Below are 24,149 nucleotides of genomic sequence, written 5' to 3'. Positions count from 1 at the left end.
TCAAAATTAGCTTAGATCCAACGTTCTAACTCTATTTTTTGAAGTAATTTTCTTATACAACAAATAGATTTACGTTATATAGCAAAACCATTTGTAGAAGCTCCTATTTCCATTTCATATAAAATATATAACTATAGCATTCAAGTAATTTAATAGTTTCTCCGAAGCTTATTAAGGAGTCTTACATATTGACCGTTCTTTGAGTATACGTTATAAAGTGAACAGAAAGGGCAAATAATCAATCTTTGATAATTTAGAAGCCGATTCGCAAACTTTTGGAAATACATATGTTGTCGAATATCAATTACATCATCCGTGGTGTCTTGAATAAAAAATAATGCCAAGTATCTTAGATCTATCTCTTCTCTGACTAAATTGGTTTTTCAAATAGCCGCTCCTTGTCAGGCATTCCATAAGCTCGCAAGTAGTACTCGTACAGGTGCGTTCATAAAATAACGTTTTTCCTGTTTTGCAAATTAACAAATGGTCAATTGCGTTCACTGACTCACGTCTTAATGTGTCACGTCTTACCATCAATTAAGAAACGTTTGGATGCAGCCACTGCTATTATTCACAAACAATTTAATTATATATCTCACACATTGATCGATATTTTCGGTAAAAAGTCAACAATAGCCACTGGGGTCCACATATTCGGCACCTAGGGGCTTGAGTAGTTTTGGTTTGATTTGGATAATTTATATGCAATAGGTGTATGTTCAGTAAACTTATTTCAGGGTGCGGCCATGCCCACTTTTTCAAAAATTTTAGTTCATAGGCTCCCCATGCTCCTATGATCCCCTGCGCAAAATTACAGTTCTATATCTTAATTTATCAGCACAAAACTATTATATTCTGTAGCAATATGTTGCAAGAGCATAAAAATATTGCACTGGGTTCATGAAAACATCAACCTTGATTGGAGCAATGTAATATTTACAGATGAGTTAACTTTTGTATTGTTCAACCCCTTGAGAGACGTGAGACGAGAAGAGGATAAACAATTATTCAAAGGGGTGTTAAGCACCCCCAAAAGGTGCGTGGCATGGATGCATCACTGCTCATGGATTTGGCGTCTTAAGGTGTTTCACAGAAAACCTAAACGACATTAGAATACCAAAATTGTATAAAAAGGGTTTACTGAAGTCAGATTATGGCACAAATATCCATGATTGCATTCTGCACGAAGATAATGATCCATAACCCGTATTGTTACTTTAAGCCGGCTAACAGAGTCATCAGACACCAATCCACTGGAGAATGCTTGGGCTTCAATGAAAGAAAAAAATGTTGGGTACTCGAAAAAGTCTTTACGTATTTTGTCAATAGATGTTGCTGCAGTCGTATATCTCCAGTGCTACCAATCACATTGTTAGAAAGGTGAGAATTTAATCTTCATTTAGCAAAAAAATTTAGTTCGGGGAAGTTGAAAAAAAGTTACAGTGCCAAGCAACCCAATGAAATTTGTGAAGTTTACGGAGACGATGCTGTATCAGTTCGTGTAGCACAAGAATGGTTCGCTCGCTTGCGTTCTGGAAATTTCGAAATTTCGACTTACACTGATGGAACAATGTCTCTAGCGAAAAAATGGCAAAAAGAAATCGACCAAAATGGAACATATTTATTTATTTATTTTTATAAATATAAAAAAAAATAAGTAAAAATAAGTTTGGTTAGAAATACGAAAATACTTTTTCTACTACCCAATATTAAGAAAACATTTAACGTCTTGGCTACTTGGTTCGGTAAAGTTAGCTGCAAGTTGCTATTGAATACCACACTTTGTTCTACAGAATTTACACTGTGGAGAAAACAATTATTTTTCGGGCGCACTGCATGATACGAGTGTTGCAAAAAACTTGTGGAACATTCATCTTGCAAGCGAAATTTGCATTCTCGCACATTCAAGAGACTTAGGTTTAATATAATAATCAAATATTTATATGTAATACTATGTGTTTTCAACCGTATTCATTAGTCAAAAACCATTTTTAAATATGCCAAAGAAATTCTTTGAGATTTACATATATATGCATATATATATATGTAAGTCCGCTTGTTGGTCTGAACATGTTAGAATTTTTTGCGCAAGAAAAACTTTAAACTTTTGCAAGATTTAATTACAAATTGCGAAGGATTCGCAAACGCAAAATATGTGAAATATAGCCCAAGAGCTCCTAATGTGTTTTATTAGAAATGCGTGCAACCAGCCACGCATGTACTAGGTACATGTATGTAACGAAATGTATGAAATGAATATGTACATATGTATGTACGTTATTTTACAGGTGTAGGTAGGTCTATTTGCCAGGTGTTGAGGCAGCTTATTTTGGTCATACTCCACACGGTTACAACCAACTACACCAAAGTCCGTGTGTTTTTGTAAAGCTTCCGCCCTTCCTTTCACGGTTAAAGTCTCCCATCGCTTTATAACGGTGTCTAACACTCACATTTTCAAAACAAATTCGGCGTTATTGCGGCCCCAATAGCCTACACACGAACATATCCATAACCTCGCACGCTATGTGTGTGCACGGACTGCACGGACTTCATGGGCTGGATGTGCATGGATGTGTGCGGCGGTCAGGCCGTGTTTACGCGCTTACGGTCATTATCCTGTTCGACATTCAATGAACTCTTGCAATTTGTTGCTGGTTGTTCAGGTGTATGTGCATATTCGTCGCTGCCGGCTGCACACAGCAGGCCGTCAGCACCCAGGAAAGTCAAGTGCCCCATCAATTTGCGTATGGAAGTGCATGCAACAAGTGCATCCTAAAGTTGCGGATGAGCTTTCGCTCATCTCAACACATTGTGCTCGCAGCACCAGCAGAAGTCTCCCCCGACTCGTTGCTTATTCCGATACACCCAGCTGCAGCGACCGAGTGAAGCACAGCAATTATTGTAAACAATCGGGGTAATATTAGCCAATGCGAGCGACTACGAACATTTTGATGCGTCGGCAGCTCATTGGCGTTTCAGCTTCGGAGGCGAACGGTTGTGGTTGTTAGCTCGAACGACGCAGTGCGGAAATTTGTGTTCGTTAGTCACTCGCCTCGTGGGTGGCAAACAGTGTTGTGGTGTTGCGTTGTTGATTGCAAGTGAACAGTATTATTTCGAAATCAGCGCGATCCTACAAGTGTTTGGCCGTCAGAATGCAACGGTTGATTGTTTGAAGCATCTACGCCTTGTTCCGCAATTATACTGGCAGTGCGTTCTGAACCTATGCACAAAGTAATGCATAAATATTTTTATTATGTAATGAAAGTGTGTGTACTTGAAAGTTCATTAGCGTTGGTGCCATTTAAAAAATCCACAAAGAGTGAAATATTATAATTATTTGCTTATAGATAATGGAATTTAAAGTCTAAATATACATGTGTTTGTATCTGTGTATGTACACTTGTATACATAATTATACATTTATAGTGCTTAAAAAGTGAAATGCCGCATAATAAATATGTGTGTGTGTATGTGTGGAAGCCATTGTTCCACAAATTGGATAATTAATTAAGTGTTTTATAAGTATTTGTTTGCAAACAGTTTGGAAAAGTGTTAATTAGAAGACAAGTTTGTTTAGCTGTAGAAGGTGAGCAAATTACTGCTCTTGATTGTTTGGTAGGTTTAATCAAAACAGAAAAGTATTTTCGTCCATATTCCGCGTTTCGAAACCAAAAATAAATATTTATTAACTTATTGTTAATTAAAAATTCTCGCACATACAAATATACAAAACATATAACTCGGTTTTCTGGTGAATGCTTCCAAGGAGGTGTGCTGTCTAATAGTACGGGGAGACTCTGACTCCCTGACACCTCTGAAGCATCAACAAGAAATCTGTAACAAAAGAACAACTAAAAGTCTACATAAAAAAGATGAAAGAAAAAGAACAAGAAAAATGTTAAATTCGGTTACACCGATGATATCTTCATTAATACATAGGAGCCCTTACAAGCACATGATTCCGATCGTTCAGTTTCTATGGCAGCTATATGTTGCAGTGGTTCGATATCGGCGGTTTCAACAAACGTACAGCTCCTTGGGGATATATTTTGTAGGGTTTCCGGCGTTTCCTTCTAAGTTTTACAAACGTCGTGGAACCTTTAATACACGCAATTCACCATTTTATTATATGGAGGTTCTTAAATATAAAATTGCTTTTCGAATAATTTATGAAATTGCTTTTTTGCACTTTCGCTAATTATTGAAATTTATTATCATGAATTGATAGAAGAATATTCAAAAAAGGTGGAAATAATTTTATTGAGTTCAGAGTTATTGCTCGCATACATCAATATTCGATGACTATAAGACTCAGATGTGAAACTGAGTAGACCCTGTGGTAGAGAAGAAGATAATTGTCCAAATATAGGTTAATAAACCAATTCAGATTTGAATTGCGGGCGTTTCTCGATCTAGTTTTACACGAAAACTCATATTTCGAAATTCCCTTCGCAAGTCTCTATCAATATCGGTACTGTTAGATTTAGATCAAGTGTAACCGATAAAATGTTCGACTATCGCAATTTCCTGGGAATAAATTTCAGGTGTTGTTAAAAATCCATATCAACAAATGTTGTCACTGATACCAACCAAATATGATATTTTATTCATTAATGTGTATTAACGTTCGGAGACTCATTTAGAATCAATACTGAATTTTGCTTCGTGTACGAAATATTTATTTATATACCGAAACCCATACCCCATACTTTATATTCTTCTTCGCATATTCGGCACATTTCCTGTGACGAATGCGAGCTCTAATTGCTCTTTTTCGACACTTCGCCGTCTGAGGACGAATATGCTTGAAGACAGATTGATCGGCCTGGCGTTGCTGCACATGCCATGAAGTTACTGCAGAAAAAGTTCTCGAAAGATTCTCAAAACTTGGCCCACATCGTTTTGTTTTGTGAAATTTTTCTATTCAAGACGCGAACTGGCTACATTATTATAGTACATTGCAATGAAGTATGTCACTCGCACGTCTACGATTTATAATGTGGTTTTTCAATTTAGTAGGATTTAATATTAGAAAGTCGATTTGAAATTTTTCTAAGATGATATAAGACCACTATATTTAATTTTTTTATATTTATATTTAATTTTTTAAATTTTTAATCCCGTAAAAAATTAAATTTTAATTTGTAGACCAAAATGTTTGAATTAAAAATTCGCAATATTAACTTTGTACATGTTTAATTATCTTCCTCCACTTGTCAGGTATATTCTAAATAGCATCCATCAACCATTGCGAAAGCTTGGGATTATGTGGAAAGCGACTGAAATGCTTCGGCAGTGATAAGTCGGGAAAATCAATTCCAAAAACATCATGTCATGTACTAAGCCTTAAACTTTTTTCAAACGAGAGCGCTTCTAAAAGTTTTACAGTATCGTGTGAATCTAAATAACTGGCACTAAGAAAAAACTAATGCACAATTATGAAAGGGCTAAGTTTAGGTGTAACGGAACATTTTACGCCCTCCAAATTTGTAAGGTTCCAAAGTGTGAAATTCTTTTAAATGTTGAACTAAAGGATGTTGCGTAGGAATTCAACACGCATTAGCCAAACAATCCGAATGTTCAAAACCAATTCGATTCATATTCCATATTAATTGTGTTTTATTATTTTTATCAATGTGTGTCACACGCGCATTTTCAAAATTAAACTATAGTATACCCAATATTAAGGGTTCACTTAATTGTACTAGGACATTAACAATATTGACCGATATATATAATCTAATTTCAAAGGGAAGCTTAAAATGTGTACAGGTAAAGGGGTTGTGGGTAGTACTGACCCGATTTTATCCATTTTAGACACAAGGCTATAATGTTATTAGGGGTTAACGCACTCTCATTTCCATATACACGGATGTTCGAAAATCTTTATATTAGATGCATGGCGGCCAATGCAAGTACTTACCCGGATTTTGGCTCAAGAGCACATTATTATCAGAAAAAGATTATTAATAAATTTCAAAAATATGTTTAAATTTTAAAGACATTTTCGGTAAAATATTAACTTTAATCACTGAGGTTCACATGTTTGCTATCTGGGGACTCTTTAGATGAATGGGGTTTAAAGAGCGTGACAGTAGTCCGTTTCCGCACATCTATACTACCAGTTTCCAATGGGTTCCAAGGAATACGTGTACCAAATTGGATCAAGATCTCTCAATTTTTACTCCACATATGTATGGATGTATATACCTCTAATAATCTATCTGCAACATGCTGCGAAAGTATAAAAATGTGTATTTTCTAAACAATAATAATAAATAATCGATTTGTTATTATTTAAGTAAGTTTTAAATAGACATGCATATACATATATAAACGAGAGAAACAAATTGAAATGTACCACGCATCGCAATGCGTTGAGAGGAAGCGCTTATCAGCTGTAATCAGAACATGCATAACGTAAGGGTCAGCTCGAAATGCCCTAGCGAAGAGATAATAGTGCTGCTCTTTCGATTCTTTGGGATGGGTTCTATTAAAACGAAGTTTCTCTTTGCAATATTTAGTACTCTAATTAACTTTCAATTGACTAAATTTAGACATGAAGTTCATATGGGACAAAAGTTTCGTTTCGGTATCCAGGGCTACTGATGTTCGATGTTAGGAGAAAAGAAATTATAATACTGTTATAACGGTGTTTATCTCTTTGAATTTCTTTTCAAAAACGTAAAATTACGATATGATTTTACACCTCTTGATTTATATGTAGATGGCAACTCTGAGTCTTTTTCTTTTATGTTGTTGGCGAATCCATCAGCAAAATTTGGCAGATAGAAAATAAATCAGAACAATTTGATAACATGGTCAGCATTGAAAATAATTATGTTTTCAAGCGCTTAATGAGACAAATAAGTGTATGCTATAATTAATTCTAATCTTCTGCTTTCTCCATTGAGATGTGTAAGGTTTGATTACAACAATATACTGGGCAATTTTAATCTTACACCGATCTATAATTATTTACGTAAGCTGTAGGTTCAATGGACTCACGAATGATTGTTCGTTGTAAGAGATGTGTTCAGAAAATATTGGGAATTAATTTTTTCGTGCTTCAAGGGTTATTATATAATAATAACAAAATTTCTCCATTAAATTTCAAGTTTTTGTTTTTTTCTTTAAAAAAAGTAGGGAACCTCGAAATGTATCCCCTTTATTTCAACGGATTTCGGCTCAAGGGCACACTATTATCAGAAAAAGATTATCACTAAATTTCAATAATATGTTTAAACTTTAAAGATAAAATATTAGCTTTAATCACTGAGGTTCACATGTTCGGCATCTGGGGAATTGAAAAGTTATGGTCCGATTTCTACTATATTTGGACGTGAGACTCAGGGTTACCAATTGCTCAAGGTATTGTCACCGAAACTTTATTGATGCTTGATCGATGACCTAAGTTTAAGCAAAGGTGTTTGCACGATAATTTAGAAAATAAAACCTCCTTTTCTCGAATCTTTTGAGAGTTCAAAACGTATATGTCTCTGTGAGGGAATATCACCACTTGAATAAAAGCTACCGTGTGAAGATTTTAATGTACACTTAAGCCGGATATGATCGCAGAGCTTGACTAAAACATTTTCTTCTGTAGATTTCGTGTAAGCCTATGCGGATGAGGTGCGCTCTCATTGTGAATGTGGCACTTTGATACCGGGTTTTCTAAAAGGGTTGATATAATTTTTAAGTGTCATTTTGGCCATTCAATTTCTTATTTTATTCAAAAATGTTTGAAACTTCAGGTTTTGGTGTTTCATTTACATTTATTTGCCGGTTACCTAGCCATTATTCGACCAAAGCTAAATGCTCCTCTAGTACCCTTGACTCTCTAATGGGCCACTTAGTATGGCGTATGTGTGCCATTCATCCGCAAAAGTGGATGTCAAAACAGTATTACCCGTTGGAATGCTGCTGCACCAGCCTTTATCAGTCGTAAACAGGACTTTTTGAATCTAGCGCCCCCTGGTGGCGCCATCTATATGTCAACTGGTGCGTTAGAACCTGCCATCTTTATCGATTGTCCAGAGAGAATTTTATGAAATTTCATCAATTGGATTTTTAAGTGTCAGCATGTCTGTGTTATCGGTGCGAAAATGAGCTTCGAACAAAGAGCCAACATTAAATTTTGTTTTAAAGCAACTGAAACAAGTTTATGGCGATGATTGTCTATCTCGTAGCAGAGTGCACGATTTAATAAATTGATTTGGACGATAAAATAAATTGATTTTTCCGAAAAAACCAATTGTTCTGCTTTACTTTGGAAAGCACCTTGTAAACTCAAACAAAAAGGCTGGATTTAATATATTCTGTGTATGAAGATTGTCAACCAGAGAATAGGAAATCATTATATGAAGATACGAGGAATACATCAAGACCATGACCGTTTTTATCCACTTGTGTTTAAGAAAACATGTCCACTTAATATAATAAAATATATGTATGTATGTATCTTACGCACACACATATATATGTATGTTCATTGTGCAAAGCCAAATCGAACTGCGAAATTCTTACATTAGAAATAGGTAGGTTAGGGGTAGTATTGGGCCGATTTTTTCCATTTTAGGCATCACGATACACTCCAAAAAATATTCTGCCTGAATATTAATAAATTGACTTACAGAATATGTTCGACTGATTAATTTTCTGCGGCTTATCCTCCAAGTTTTCCAGCATAGAATAATTAGTAACTGGAAAAATAAGGAAACGCAACGATACTCATCGCGGCCGTGTGCAAATTTGAACTAATAAGTGGGATTTTTCGGCAACGTGATATTCTATCTCTAATTCTTTCACTCAGCGTGATTCTTCATAAAGAATCGATCGATCTGGCAAGGGCAGCAAATATGATAGATACGCTGCTTGTAACGTTCTGAAATTTCAAAAAGTTAAGGAACATTTTCGATTCATTTATTCAGACACAAAGAAAGGCGGCAGAAGTGAAAGATGGCAAATCCTATTGACTGCTTGATAGATAGATTCAAAGGCCTTTTCGTGCGACGTTTGAAGCGCAAAGGTGAACTTGATCACAGGTAGTGCCATAGAGGGCAGAAGCAAAAGTCAAAGTTACCACAAGTTACCGACTACTGCATTAGAAACGTCGAAGATTTGCGATGCAGACATATACCCCATACTTTATAGTTTGCTTCGCATATTCTGCACACTTCCTTTGAAGAAGGCGAGCTCTGAACGCTCTTTGTCGACACTTCGCCGCATGAAAACGTGGCTGAAGACGAACAAGATGTTTCAAGACATATTGCTCGGCCTAGAGTTGCTGCACACGCATTTGACATTGAAGCCACTGCAGAAGAAGTTCTCGAAAGATTCTCAAAACTTGGCCCACACTTGCAATCAAGTATTTTTTCACCATGGTATTTAATACTAATACTATCATGTTTACAATATTTGTTTTTTACCCTAAACCAAAAAGAATTTTCTGGATCCTCCTCTGCAATGTATGTGGTATAGCTTGCATTAGTTGTGCAATCGTTTATTCCGATAATTTCATTGGTGTTTGGTTTATGTTCTGTAAAGTGAAAGAATTAAGAGAATTTCACCTGCAAGCTGCAGCTTAGTACTCGTAAGCCAGTCTTTAATTTTCGACACGGTCTCATTGCATATGTTTTGTATCTGGAAGAGCTCTTTAGCAACGATCGTTACGGCAATGTCGTCCGCATAGCCAATTATCTGTGCTTCTTTTGGCAGCGGAAAACGTAACACCCCGTCGCACAGCACATTCCATAATAATGGGCCTAGTACGGAGCTTTGTGCTACTTCACCTGTCACCATGTAGGTTTTTGGACCTGTATTGGTATCATACAGCAGTAGTCTGGCAGACAAATAGCTGCTAATTGTCCTTAGAAGATACCCCGGGGTGTTTCTTGCCTCTAATGCCCTCAGTATATGTGGCCAGAATGCAGAGTTGAAAGCGTTTTTCACGTCAAGCGTGATCACAGTATTTTTTATCTCCATGCATCCATCTGGTGCCCTCTATGGCCTTGGCCGCAATGCCCGTCACTTTTCCAACTGCGTCTAAAGTGGACCGATGTCTTCTGAATCCAAATTGGTTTTCAGATAAACCAGGAGACTCTTCTCCTAGGTGACGGTCTAGACGTATGCAAATCAGTCTTTCCAGTATTTTGGCCATCGTGTCGATCATGCAGAGTGGACGATACGCACTCGGCTCTCCCGCTGGTTTGTTTGGCTTCTGAAGAAGAACCAGCTGCTGTTTTTTTCCAAATTGTTAGGAAAACTCCTTCATTTAATCATCGTGAGTAGAGTTCGGCGGAGGCCCTCTTGCTAATTTTCAGTGCCTTGTTCGGGATACCATCAAGTCCTGGTGCCTTTGCGTTGCCAAATCTCGCCGCCACTTCCACTACTTCCTTCTCGTCGGAGATTCCATCACGGTTGGTATCGTTCTACTCGATTGGGGTTCTTGCGTTGGGAAAAGCGTTTTCACCACCTTTTCTAGGAGGGTCGGACAGGTTGGTGCTTGACTTTTACCCCCTCTGATTTTCGCCATCACTATTTTATATGCGTCACTCCACGGATTCTCGTCCACCTTTTCAACTTGAGGACTTACTTCTTTTGATAGCTTTCTTGAATTCCTTGCGTTTTTTTGAAAGTTTCTCGAAGTCTTGTATGTTGTGGCGAACCTTGACTTCTTTGGCATAGGCGTCTCGCTTTATGGCATTCGCTTCTTAATGTGCTGATCTCCTCGTTCCACCAGTATGCGGGCCTTTGGGTTATGCCTTTTTCTACACATAGCAGCATCATTGATCGCATCTGAGTTCCCATCCAACATAAGTTTGAAAGTTTCTTCATCCAACGTTTCAACCTTCCATCCTTTTTTCTGCAATTTTTTAACGCTGGATCTGGTTTGTGTTTGCTTGCGGATTTCCTGCAAGATGGCCAGGAGATCGCTATGGGTATAAAAGTCGCACACTTTCCAATTTGCTGATCGATCCAGCGTGCTGCTGGCGAAATTAATATCTATTACAGATCCGCGTCCATTCTTTTCAAAAGTATTTCTACCGCCGGTATTGAGCAGCACTGCGTCTAACATAGAAAACGCTTTGAGTAGAGCATTACCCCGCCTGTTTGTATAGCTACTACCCCATTCAATTGCCCATGCGTTGAAATCGCCTGCTATGATGTTTGGCGTAGTAGTGAGGGCGTCTCGGACTAGTTCATCGAGAATTCTGCCGTAATCTCCTTGCAGCACACTCGGAGGAATTTAGCAGCTGTAAAAATAAATGCCACATATTTTCGCTCGCGTATAGTAAGATCTGCCCATGAGCGGCTTATCTTGGGAGGCGTTGCCCCCACAGGCCCATATGGCAGCTTTGTTTTCCTTGTGCTCACACACTATCGCCACCTCCACCTTTTCCTCGAAGATTGTTTGCATCAGTAGCTATTGAGCAGCTTCACAATGATTTAGATTGATTTGGACAACTTTTATTTTATCTTTTTACACGCCGCTTGATATAGAGGACTCTTCCAACTTCCTGTCCGGTGACCTGTCTCCTTTTTCCCACTGCTTTTGCATGCTGCACACGACGGGCTTTTATCACATTCCTTTGCGAAATGCCCCTTTTCACCACACTTAGCACAACATTTGCTTCGATCATCCTCACTCATACATATATACATAGGTACATTAATACATACATATGTGTGGAATATTTATTTAAAATCCTCATGTCATTGCTTTCATCCACCTGAGCTTTTCACACCTTATCTTCCATTAGGTATATACATATGTACATACATATATATAGACATAATCGATTGGATTTTTCTCATTATTATTACAAAACTTTGAATTTGCGATATTATTACACTTCGAATACGTTTTATTGGCTGTGGTTGATGCACATTCTCTCACAATATATTAATTTACATATGTACAATGTAAGTATTACTGGAGAATGTGAAAAATCTGGATCTGAATTAATAAATGCATTTAATATATGACAATATCATTAAAAAAAATTTATTAATTCATTGTCACGATAAATTGCTTATAATCATATTAAAATTGACTAAGGTACGGTCAAGTTCGAGTGTAACGGATCTTTATTTAGCGGTGACTAACGTCTCGATGTTATTCAATTATGTATTTATGAAATGCGTGGAGCCAAGAATGATATGATTGTTTTCTGGAATACATTTGGCAGGAAAATCCAATTACTGTGGAACTTTGACAGTGGATTTTGTTACTCTTGTACTACAAAAAAACTGAGATCGCATCCGAGTAAATTATTGACGAGGTACCGAGGAGAGAACGTTTTTGTCCGAAACATTAAGCTGGATCACGAATCTGATTAATAAATCAATAAATCTGAAGAAATAACGCAAAATATCCTACGTGTTAAGAATTATCATTTTCGGTTTTAACAATCCAAACTTAGCAAGAAACCGCATCTAACAACACAGTCGCAAAATAACTGTAAACTAGTGCAATATTTGCATAAGTTTGGATTAGTTATTTCAATGACATACTGCAATTCCGGTATAATAAAAGTATAAATAAAAAAATATTTCATACTCGCAATTTGCAAGAGTCCAAGCCGAGGAAATACTATCAGTTGTTACCCAACTTCATATTAAAACATATTGCAAAAGAGTTCAACATTCATTGTTCGACGAAATCGTGAATGCATTGCAGTCAAATTTGATATCGGACAACCATAACTTATAGCCGCATTCAAACAGACGGATTAAAATCAGAATAAAGGCCTTTTTATACCCTTTTATGCTACATATTAAAAATGCACCTATGAAGGGTATTATAGCTTTGGTGCAGCCGAAGTTAACGTATGTTTTTGTTACTTAACAAATCTTGAGTCAAAACTCAAGTGGTTGCTTTCTAACTATTTTTCTAATTTGTTTACCGAACGCCCCAAAAAATATTGCGAAATCGTCTTCAGTACGTTCGCGCTCTGTATGTGAACTTATTGCGACCTTCATCAAATTTTCCATACAATTTCGATCCACTGCACCTATAGAAATTCCATTTAGATCATTCGAGACTAGAATTCACTGCCAACAAAACAGACCTTTAAGTGTGCAAAAGGTAAGTTGCACAGATGTTTCAAACCGAGTAACGTTCTAACGTTGGATATTATCAATGTATACATACATATGTGCATAAGTATTAGGTGTCATCGATTCGCTTTCTTCTGACGCTTTCCTTGAACGCTCTTGTCAAAAAATTAAATTATGGAAGCAACAACAAAATTAGCAAATGGAATGCGCACAAATGCACAGTTCATTAAAGTTGATTAACTGTTATCTTCATGGCTACCAAAAGCGAAGATTCCAGAAGGTCAACCGATCTGTTAATGATTGCTCACTTATTGACTTGACATACTTGTAACGTACCCTAGGTCAGCTGCAATATCCCTCAGTTCCATCTTGGATGTCCATTTTTTAACGAAGTTTTACATATGTACATATATCACCGGAATTGATAATATTTTTGACTTAAATTTGTTTATAATATACAGGCGTCTGTTATTTTAATCATGTACTTTATTCTTGAAATAAGTTTTATATGTATGAACATAAATAAACGCTTACCCCAATTGCGAATTATGACACTCAAAAACACGGAGAATTGCATATTTTTATGTAAAATTACTTTGCTCTCTCTTTTCTTATTTGATTTACGAATTATTTACCACATAAGTTGTTTGATTAAACAACTAAAACGAAATTGTAACAGAGTTACAGTGTACTTCTGCAATTGAAAAGTTTTAACCTATGCCTACACAACTATATACTATATACAGAAATGTATATAATGTGTGTTAATAAGCTCACATGTTTCTCAATACCAGCATATTTTTTATTTCAGAAAACATAGTCCAAAACTCTACACAAGTAAAACTTCCACCTCACTCCTGCACGATTTTTATTCCTATCGACAATAATGGAATAATGAATGGCTGCGTCTTTTGGAAATGTGAACTTTTCAAGAGTATACTTACTACATATAGTATGTTGACGATGAGTTATTTACGAAATCGAAAGGCAATAATTGAAGCTAGAACGCTGACGTTGAGGTTAATAAATTTTAAAATGGAATTTTTATTCATTCATGTACATATGTATATACTGAGGTAGACTCTCCTGTCTGCATAAATTAAGGCACATAAATACATTTGTATTTGCTCAGAATATGAGAGAAATCATAAATAAAATTGAAAAACAAGAAATAAATATAGTTAAAAACAAGCAAGGAAGGGCTAAGTTCGGATATAATCGAAAATAGTACAAAGCAAGGGAAATACCTCAGGTCTTCGTAATATTTTATATTAGAAAGGCTTGAAAAATTGGACGAAATCGGAGAAGGATTATAATCAAATTTGATATTTTATTAAGTAATAATATAGATTTACATATTACATTAAAATCATCCTCTAATGTGATATTTGTAGTATTGGCAGATCTATGCGGTGTAAAGTCAAGTTGGAAGTTTGAAAATCGCTTTATTAGGTACTATATGCGAGCATACCGTTGTCAAGAAAGAACGAACGAATGATATATCTAATAGATTGACCGATATTTTCGATAAAAAATTCGCAACAGGAACTGGGCACATATAAAAATATTTGTATAATTGAGGGAAAAGTGTCGTATGCGCGATACACCAAGAATGTGACACAAAACATCTCACGCATTTCTCATAATACTTGTGGAATAAGTATTTTTCGGTCAGATTGAAGTGCTTGAAAGGCATGTATTTTTTAGTTTTCCAAACACAAATTAAATATACACGTGGTGCTTTCACTTTCATTGAGGATGTGTTTGAGTAATTTAGATATTCAAATGACATTATTTGTGTTACCTGCATAGGCGCATTTTGTTTTGTTTTCTGCAGTGTCTATCAAACTATTGTTTTTTGTCACGCAGTGGCCTTTCAGTGCCCTTGAAAAAAAGTTACAAACTTACTGGTGAAACTAAGCGTTATATAAATGTTACTTTTGGTTGTACCGAAACTGGAAGCTTACTAACAAACGAGTTTCCGTATAAGAACTTAATTTTGATCGTTCAGTTTGTATGGCTACTTATGATATAGTGGCTCGATCTGAAAAATTTCTTCAAATGTTGTAGCATTGTCATTTACAATAATCCATGCCAAATTTGCAGAAGATATTTCATCGAGAATTTGATTATGATTGACCTGATGTGAATGCCATAGATATAGAGTATCTGTTTTTGTCAATTTTTCCTTACAATAACAAGTATCTAATCACCGAAAGACAAGAATATTTTTCCAGATTCCTTAAATCCGCAAACTAGTCCTCTCCCACAAATTTAGGAAAAAATATGGACCAATTTCGGGCAGTGTACTTACTTATCTGTTAAGATAATAAGACCATATGGTTTCATTAAAATATGTAATGACATGTATTACACTAGGAAAAGACGAACACTTGTACTGGCTGATTTCATATCGGTACTATCGTGAGCTTTAAATATCATTTCAGAGCTTTGTGAACTTAAAGATAGTGAAGTGGCATTGAATTCTTCATATTTCCGAACATGTTGGTAAAAAGCACATTTTTTAGATATTGAAAAAACGTAACATATTTAATGCGCTCTGATTTATTCACTTTATTTTAATTTTTAACGACACTTGACGCGCTTCCCGGTAATGTTTTATGTAAATTTCGCCAGAATTACCATGCTTCAATTACATGCAGTCCATGAACATGAATGTGGCATGCCACCCACCATACCCAGTACATGTATTAAGTAGTGCAATTCTGCAAAAGTTAAAAATAGTTATCTGTTGGATTAAAGAAGCTTACAGAAGGAAGTACACACATTCAAACAGTGAGAGTCGTCTATTTTCACACCCCTAACGCTTTTCAAATGTGTGCAAATGCAATAGGTTCAAGTTCAGGAAATATCGGGTGATTTTTTAAGAGCTTGATAACTTTTAAAAAAAAAAAAACGCATAAAATTTGCAAAATCTCATCGGTTCTTTATTTGAAACGTTAGATTGGTTCATGACATTTACTTTTTGAAGATAATTTCATTTAAATGTTGACTCATGTGGTTTCAACAAGATGGCGCTACATGCCACACAGCTCAAGTGATTCTATGGCCATTTTGAGGGAAAACTCTCGGAGAACAATTCATCTCAAGAAATGGACCCGTAAGTTGGCCACCAAGATCATGCGATTTAACGCCTTTAGACTATTTTTGTGGGGGCTACGGCCAAGTCTAAAGTCTACAGAAATAAGCCAGCAACTATTCCAGCTTTGGAAGACAACATTTCCGAAGAAATTCGGGCTATTCCGGCCGAAATGCTCGAAAAAGTTGCCCAAAATTGGACTTTCCGAATGGACCACCTAAGACGCAGCGCGGTCAACATTTAAATGAAATTATCTTCAAAAAGTAAATGTCATGAACCAATCTAACGTTTCAAATAAAGAACCGATGAGATTTTGCAAATTTTATGCGTTTTTTTTTAAAAAAAAGTTATCAAGCTCTTAAAAAATCACCCGATATAAGGTCGTATCACTTTTGAGTGGAAATACTTTTTCCGGCCCACAAAGGGAGTCATTTGAAGTATTTATCTATCCCGTAAAGACTATAAATGGATAGAGATATATACATATAAATTTAAATGATTGCTGCGTGCGTTCGTGCAAATAATAACTTGAGTAAAAATGGAGTTTTCTTGATGAAACCATAGCAACCATCATAACAGTTATGTTGAAAACTACTTAAAGAGCTATGACTCTCTAAAGAAAAAAGGTGAGAAGCATTACATTTGACAGAAAAGAAGATGGGTAGGCTTGCATATGAATATTTGAATCGGTATTGCAGCAAGTACGGTATACTCACTGGGTTAGTGTTAAGTTAAATTTATGTAATTTGATGACACACGTAGAATGGAACAGAAAGTTACGGTTGATTAATGGTTTTGATCCAGGTTCATAAAGTGTCTGCTTTAAAAGTATGCGAGAAAATATTTTGAGAGAAAATATATTTAACATGACAAAATTGAAAGTATTTGAAGACAAATTTTCAAAGAAAATATTTTTGGAATGAAAAAGATAAAATACTTGGACAAATGTTGAGATATTTTCCTGCGTTCTAAAAATGAAGGCCGAAAAATCCAAATGCAGAGAGGAGTGTGATGTAATTAGGAAGATAACTTCAATACCAACCGCTGTAGCATTGTATACTCTAAAAGTACAATGCTACTGAGGTACACAGCCTAGAAAAATAAGCGAAAGAGACTGGTCTTGTGGTGAACGAGAGTAGAACAAAGTACCTGGAGACCTCACATAAATTTTCTTTGAGTTTGGGAAATTGCGACACTATTGGTAGCTATGTATAAACGTGAAAAGTTTAAGGACTTTGTTTTTCTCAGAACAAGCTCAAATTCCACCAATAATCTAAGGTCGAAGATCAAGGGCATAATAACTGTTGCCAACTAGTGTTATTGTAGGATCGGCAGGCAATAAGGAAGCAGTTCCCTTTTTCGACGAATGAAAATTACTTACATTATTCCAGTCCTATTGTACGGCGAAAAACATAGACGATGACGAACCGAGATGAGAAAGCCCTTTGGGTATTCGAGGGAGCTTTTATCCGCGAGACTTTTGCAGCAGCTTTATAACGAAAGCATTTCGCGTGAGCGGAGAAGATGGAACCGGGAACTCTTAAAACTCTACGGTCGCATGATAGGGAGTCGCCGTGTCTGAAACCTCGTTTGGTATCGAATGGCTCGGTGAGGTCCTTCCCGATCCTGACGGATCTTTTGGTGTTGCTCAACGTTAGTTTACACAGCCGTATTAGTTTTGCGGGGATAACAAATTCAGACATCGCTGCATAAAGGCAGCTCCTTTTCGTGCTGTCGAAAGCAGCTTTGAAATCAACTCACCTTTCACGGGTCTTTTCCAAGATTTGTCGCATGGTGAATATCTGGTCGGTTGTTGATTTTCCAGGCCTAAAGCCGCACTGATAAGGTCCAATCAGTTTTTTGACGGTGGGCTATACCTTTTCACACAATACGCTCGATAGAACCTTATACGCGATGTTGAGGAGGCTTATCCCACGGTAGTTGGCAGATTGTGGGATCTCCCTTTTTGTGGATTGGGCAGAGCACACTTAAATTCCAACCGTTGGGCATGCTTTCGTCTGACCATATTTTACAAAGAAGCTGATGCATGCTCCTTATCAGTTCTTCGCCGCCCTGTTTGAATAGCTCGGCCGGTAATCCATCTGCCCCGCCGCTTTGTTGTTCTTCAAGCGGGTATTTCCTAATCGAACTTCTTCATGGTCGGGCAATGGAACGTCTGCTCCATCGTCATCGATTGGGGAATTGGGTTCGCCTTCTCCTCATGTTGTACTTTCACTGCCAATTTTCGAGCATTAGCCCTGTCGGCCAGCTTATCAAGCTCTTCATACTCACGTATTTCGGCCTCTTTCTTTTTCTGTCTGCGTCTTGATTTCCTCTTTAACTCTCGGTATCTACCCCATCCCGCACGTGTTGTGGTCGATCGTATCGTAGCGAGGTAGGCAGCCTGTTTTCTCTCCGCTGCGACACGGCACTCCTCGTCGTACCAGCTGTTCTTTTGCATTTTCCGAAAACCAATGGTTTCGGTTGCAGGAGTTTGAAATGCTGTCCCACAGTTCCCTTATGCTGAGCTTTTGACGAGTGCTCTCAGAGAGCAGCAGTGCAAGCCGAGTAGAAAATTGTTCTGCTGTCTGTTGTTATTGCAGCTTCTCGACGTCGAACCTTCCTTGTGTTAGTTAACGTTCGTTTTTTCCTGCACAGAGGCGGGTGCGAATTTTGGCTGCAACAAGATAGTGGTCCGAGTCGATGTTAGGACCTCGGAGCGTACGCAGGTCTAGAACACTGCAGACGTGTCTTCCGTCTATCACAACATGATCGATCTGGTTGGTGGCTTTTCGATCCGGAGATAGCCAGGTAGCTTGATGGATCTTCTTGTGCTGGAATCTAGTGGTTATCTAACCATATTTCGGGCCCCGGCGAAGTCGATCAGCCTCAGCCCATTTGGGGATGTTTTCTCGTGGAGGCTGAATTTATCGACTGTTGCGCTAAAGATACCTTCTTTGCCCACACTGACGTTAAAGTCGCCAAGCACGATTTTGACATCGTGGCGGGGGCATCTCTCATGGGTGCGTTCCAAGCACTCGTAGAAGGCATCTTTGGTCCCCTCGTCCTTCTCTTCCGTCGGGGCGTGGGCCAAATCGGCGATATGTTGAAGAACCTCGCTTTGATGCGGATTGTGGCTAGACGTTCATTCACCGGAGTGAATGATAGTACTCGGCGACGGAGTCTCTCTCCCACCACGAATCCCACGCCAAACTTGCGCTTATTTATATGGCCACTGTAGTAAACGTTTCATTCCTTGTCCCGTCCATCGCATTTCTTGGACGGCGGTGATGTCAGCCTTCACTCTAACGAGGACGTCAACCAGCTGGGCAGCGGCACCTTACCAATTAAGGGACCATACATTCCAGGTGCTTGCCATGGTCGTCATCAAAAGGGGGGTCTCTCATCCGAGGCTGGTTGTTATTTTTCATTGGGGGTGTTTCTTTACTTGGTGGGTCCCAAACCCAGCGCACAACCTTATGTAGGGGATGTTTCGCCTTTCCTCACTTGCGTGACTCCATCCTCCAACTCCAACTAGTACTCTAAAGCACTGGTGGTAAAAAAACAAAATTTTCAAATTTTAATCCTAAACGTTTTGAATTCAAAATTAGTTTTTCATTTTGTAAAAGCGATGTTAGGTTTTATAATTAAATGTTCCCCTTTTTAATTCCGATGTTGAATTAAAAATAGGATTTCAATATTTGCTGTGCTTAGCTTATGCGATATGTAATATTCCAAGGGGGATAGAAATAGTTCCGTTACATTTTTGGACTGAAATTGACAGAAAATATAATAGTTCATGATGTCAGAAACAAAAAGGAGGAAAGTTTTTTTTTATAATTTCTAAGTAAGTTTGATCGTTCTTTTCGCTTATGATGTGGTTTGTCGCAATCTTGTTTATGGAATTGTAATATTCACTGTGACCGAGGCTAAGCACGCTTTTTATGTTTCTAAAACTTCGTCTCTTCAGATTATATCGAAGGAAATAATTGATACTGAATCGGACAATTGCAATTCATTATTGCAACAACTGTTCACTTTTTCAACCTTTTCAATAATAATGAAAATTTTCTAAAGATAGTATAAGATGGCATTCAGAATAAACACCTAATGTAACAAGTATGCGAATTGTATCTATTAAATTAGGTAATTAGTACCTGTATCGCGACTAACTTTCCAGAGAGCTCATTTGTTGACTTTGAAAACACTTTGCTGAGGCGTAATTTGGTAGTAGTATATAAAACTAAGCGCACACAACTATTTCTTTGTTGTAGTTTTATAACGAAAGCAGTTTTTGATCGAATCGATCTGATTGCATTCACACGCTACGCAAATATCGTACAGCAAGCGGCACCCACAACAATATAAGCGCACGAAACCGCCGCTCGGGCGCACGGCTGCAAGAAAGAAGCAACCAACACGCCGATCGTGTTGCTGCAATTAACACTTTGATTTACAAAGTTTCGCCTCCGCCCTCGTGGCACCTCGCCGGAGTAATTATTGGCGGATGTGCGCGACCGCTCCGCGCTCGATGCGTGTGTGGCAGTGAATATGTCGTCAATTGACATTTAAAATTTTTGGAGCAATCAATACTGTGTTGGCCATCGCTCTAGCGCTACCAATGACTTTGCCGCTTCAGTGGCATTAAATTAATCGCATGCTACAATAGTATGGGCTGCACAATTGTCAACGCTCTTAATTTGCTAAATTAAGTTAAATGATTAAATCAATAAAGGCCCAAAAGCTTAACAGATTTGTGGCAATTTGTTTTGCAAATATTCATTTGAATTTATGAATATTGCAAAAGGTTATAAAAACAGATTTCAAGCTGCAACCCTATGTAACGAAATAATAATTTATATATGTACCTGAAGTGCTGATAGTTTTGGAATTCATGAGCTCCTTATGAGTACAAATACTCTTTTCTCATTACCTCATTTGCCTAAATGTGCCTCGAATTCACGCTCACGATTCTGTCGAGGTACGTCTATGGCTATACCAATTTCTCCGTGTGTTTGTAACAGGTCATTTGAAAAGTCCCCGGGCTGCTATAGTAAAACACATTTTTAGACAAAATTCGTTTTTTTTATTCAACAAAGTCCCTTTCAACACTGATTATGCTAATAAAAACCGCCTAAGTTCGGTAAACAACTCATCATTCGACGAAAATTTCCCATTCCGCATTCTTTTGAGATTTGAGAACAGGAAATAATCGCTGTGGACCAGATGTGCAGAATACGGTGGATGCGAAGCAATTCGAAACCCGATTCATGGATTTTTGTCGTCATTTTCATTGAGTTGTGACACGGTGCATTGTCTTAGTGAAACAGCCCTGTTTTTGTTTTCCTAACGGGGCTGCTTTTCGGCGTCTTCGTCCTTTAATCCTTGATAGTGCTTCTTTTTTTCAAGGTATTAAATAAAAATTATCACACGCGCTTCCCAAAATACAGACGCCATAACCTTGTGCGTTTGTCCAAGCTTCCGAGCGCGTTTATCATGCGAAGTTCACTCGGATGACTATCGATTGGATGCCATGTTTTATATCGGCGCAAAAATTCAAGAGAACATCTCGTATCTTTAGAGCATATGCTATCTCAAACAATTCACTTCACGGTCGTCCACTGCGTTTATCATCTTCGGTGCCACTTTCACGTCTTAAGTTAGCATACCAAACCTTAGTGGTTGATTTTTCTATGGCAGTGTCCGTAAGTTTTTGCTTTAACAATATTTTTTCCCTTCAAAAAATCTTTTGAAAATCATATGGATTTAATTCTTATGTACCAGGCCGTGGACTGGACTTCATGAATATCTATTTTGTCCCCTTCAAAGTAATCCCCATGAGATATTATACACTTGTGCCAACGGTTTTTCCAATCTTCGAAACACTTCAAAAAATCATTTTTTTTATCTTCTTCAGCTCCTCCTTCGATGCCGTCTTTATCTCGTCAAGAGAAGCGTAACGTCGTCCTTTCATGGGCCTCTTCAGTTTAGGGAACAAGGAAAAGTCACAGGGGGCCAGATCTGGGGAATACGGTGGCTGCGGAACCATTAGTGTGTTGTTTTTGGCCAAAAAGTGGCGCACAAGCAACGATGTGTGAGCAGGGGCCAATTTTTGTTCTTCCACAAATCCGGGCGTTTCTGGCGGATTGCTTCGCGCAAATTGCGCATAACTTGCAGGTAATATTCCTTATTGACCGTTCTTCCCTGTGGCAAGAACTCATGATGCACCACGCCCCAGCAATCGAAGAAAACTGTCAGCAAACTGTCGCGATACTTTTTGAACAGGTACGTCCGGGTGTAGACGAAAATTCAGTGCTCTGGCAATTTGCAAGACGAGGAAATATTTTAAGATTTTGGTGAAATTGTCTAGTAAACAAGATCTTCACCGATTTCATCTATTGGTAGTCGAAAAAGTCTTTTCGTATTTTTTCAATAGATTTCGTGATATATCTACAGTGCTATCAATCACATTGTATCATACGATATAGTTGGAAAGGTGAGATTTTCAGCTTCATTCAACTAAAAAAATGAAATTCGGGGAAGTTGAAAAAAGGTTACAGCTGTTCAAAAAAGAGTGAAAATAATGAGGAAATTCGCAATTTTTTGAAATGTTTGTATAAAAAAGGAAAGAATGCCACGCAAGCCACCAATGAAATTTGTGAAGTTTACGGAGACGATGCTGTATCAGGTCGTTTATCACAACAATGGTTCGTTCGCTTCCATTCTGGAAATTTCGAAATTTCGATTTACACTGATGGAAGTTTTACACTGGTGGAAAATGTCTCTAGCGGAAAAATGGCAAAAAGTGGTCGTCCAAAATGGTACATATTTGTTTGTTTATTTAAATATAAAATAAATAAGTTCAAGTTTGATTAGAAATACGAAAAGGCTTTGCGACTACCCAATATTATTGACCTTAAACAGAAGCAGGTTCCAGATAATATGAGCATTGGCCATTATATTCGCCATAAAGTCGACTATAAAAAATAAACTAAATATATTATAGGGAACGGGAACCATTTTCGATACTAAGATGAAATTTGGAAATCCTTATATTAGGTGTATGGGGCCAAAAGGAAGTATTGGCCCGAACCTTACCTATATCAACGGTTTTTAGATGAGAGATGCCACGCTTTAAGAGTCACTTATTGTACACAATTTATATTATGAAATCTCCATTCTGGCAGAATCTGATAGAAATTAACATTTTGTTGTATGAAAAATGTGCGTGACTATAGTTCGAAACTCAAATAAACGCCATTAGTCGATAGACTCCACAAGGAATATGCTTGAAGAAAGTAAAGGGAATAACGGCCGAGTCCTACAAGTATAATGGATGTTGTGTTAAAGGAGTACGAGTCGCCTAGGTGGCCAGATGTTAAGATTTGGCTTTCGCTGACTTATTTTTTTCCTTATATAAGTCTACCCTTCTCTTAATTATATGGTTCTCGCCAAGGTTTATCTCGAAAAAATAACTTCTTTGGTGAAGTATTTAATTTTTATTATTTATTAACAGCTCTATCTTAATTCAATCGCCCACTACTGCAAAAAACCCCGTCTGCCACACAACAACCGCTCTCTCAATGAACTCGCGAGATTTAGTTTCCGTTTCATGGCGTTAGCACTCCAACCATTTGCTAATTTTAAAGCAATTGTTATAAACCCTTATCGGATCTCTTTCATTCGCACGGAATATATTTTTACAAAATAAAAATTTGCAATACTTTGTAAGTAATAAGCATTGAGGCAGTAATGAAAAGTAAAAATCTACAAAAGACACTTTATTATTGTTTTTCATTCGATTACGAACATTAACATAAAATTATGGTACAGTTTGGTTTTCTATTTATTTTTTGTTTGGATAACAACTTGTACATATGTATTTACGTCCTGATACTAATAAAATAGTAATAAAAGGGAAAATCTGAAAAAAAGAAATGAGTCGTTTTGTTTAATTCAACTAATAGTTTTTAATAGTTTGAATTGG

At 37.3% G+C, this 24,149-nt stretch overlaps 1 protein-coding gene across 5 annotated transcripts in view; it reads left to right on the top strand.

Moving 5' to 3' along the window:
• The first annotated feature begins 2,994 nt into the window (after nucleotides 1-2,994).
• LOC120782687 (follicle-stimulating hormone receptor) overlaps nucleotides 2,995-24,149 on the top strand; it is a 65,001-nt gene continuing 43,846 nt past the window's right edge. For 3 of the 5 annotated variants that reach the window (XM_040115080.1, XM_040115082.1, XM_040115077.1), the window contains exon 1: nucleotides 2,995-3,231. The gene's annotated coding sequence lies outside the window, so the exon portion shown is untranslated. Of the gene's footprint in view, nucleotides 3,232-3,447; nucleotides 3,616-24,149 lie in introns of those variants that run through there. The other 2 variants (XM_040115078.1, XM_040115079.1) reach the window with 2 other exon arrangements.

The sequence above is a fragment of the Bactrocera tryoni genome, chromosome 1 (assembly GCF_016617805.1).
Source record: "Bactrocera tryoni isolate S06 chromosome 1, CSIRO_BtryS06_freeze2, whole genome shotgun sequence".
NCBI lineage: Eukaryota > Metazoa > Arthropoda > Insecta > Diptera > Tephritidae > Bactrocera > Bactrocera tryoni.
The sequence above is the reverse complement of the archived record's forward strand: the minus strand, read 5'-3'. Positions and strand labels throughout refer to the sequence as shown.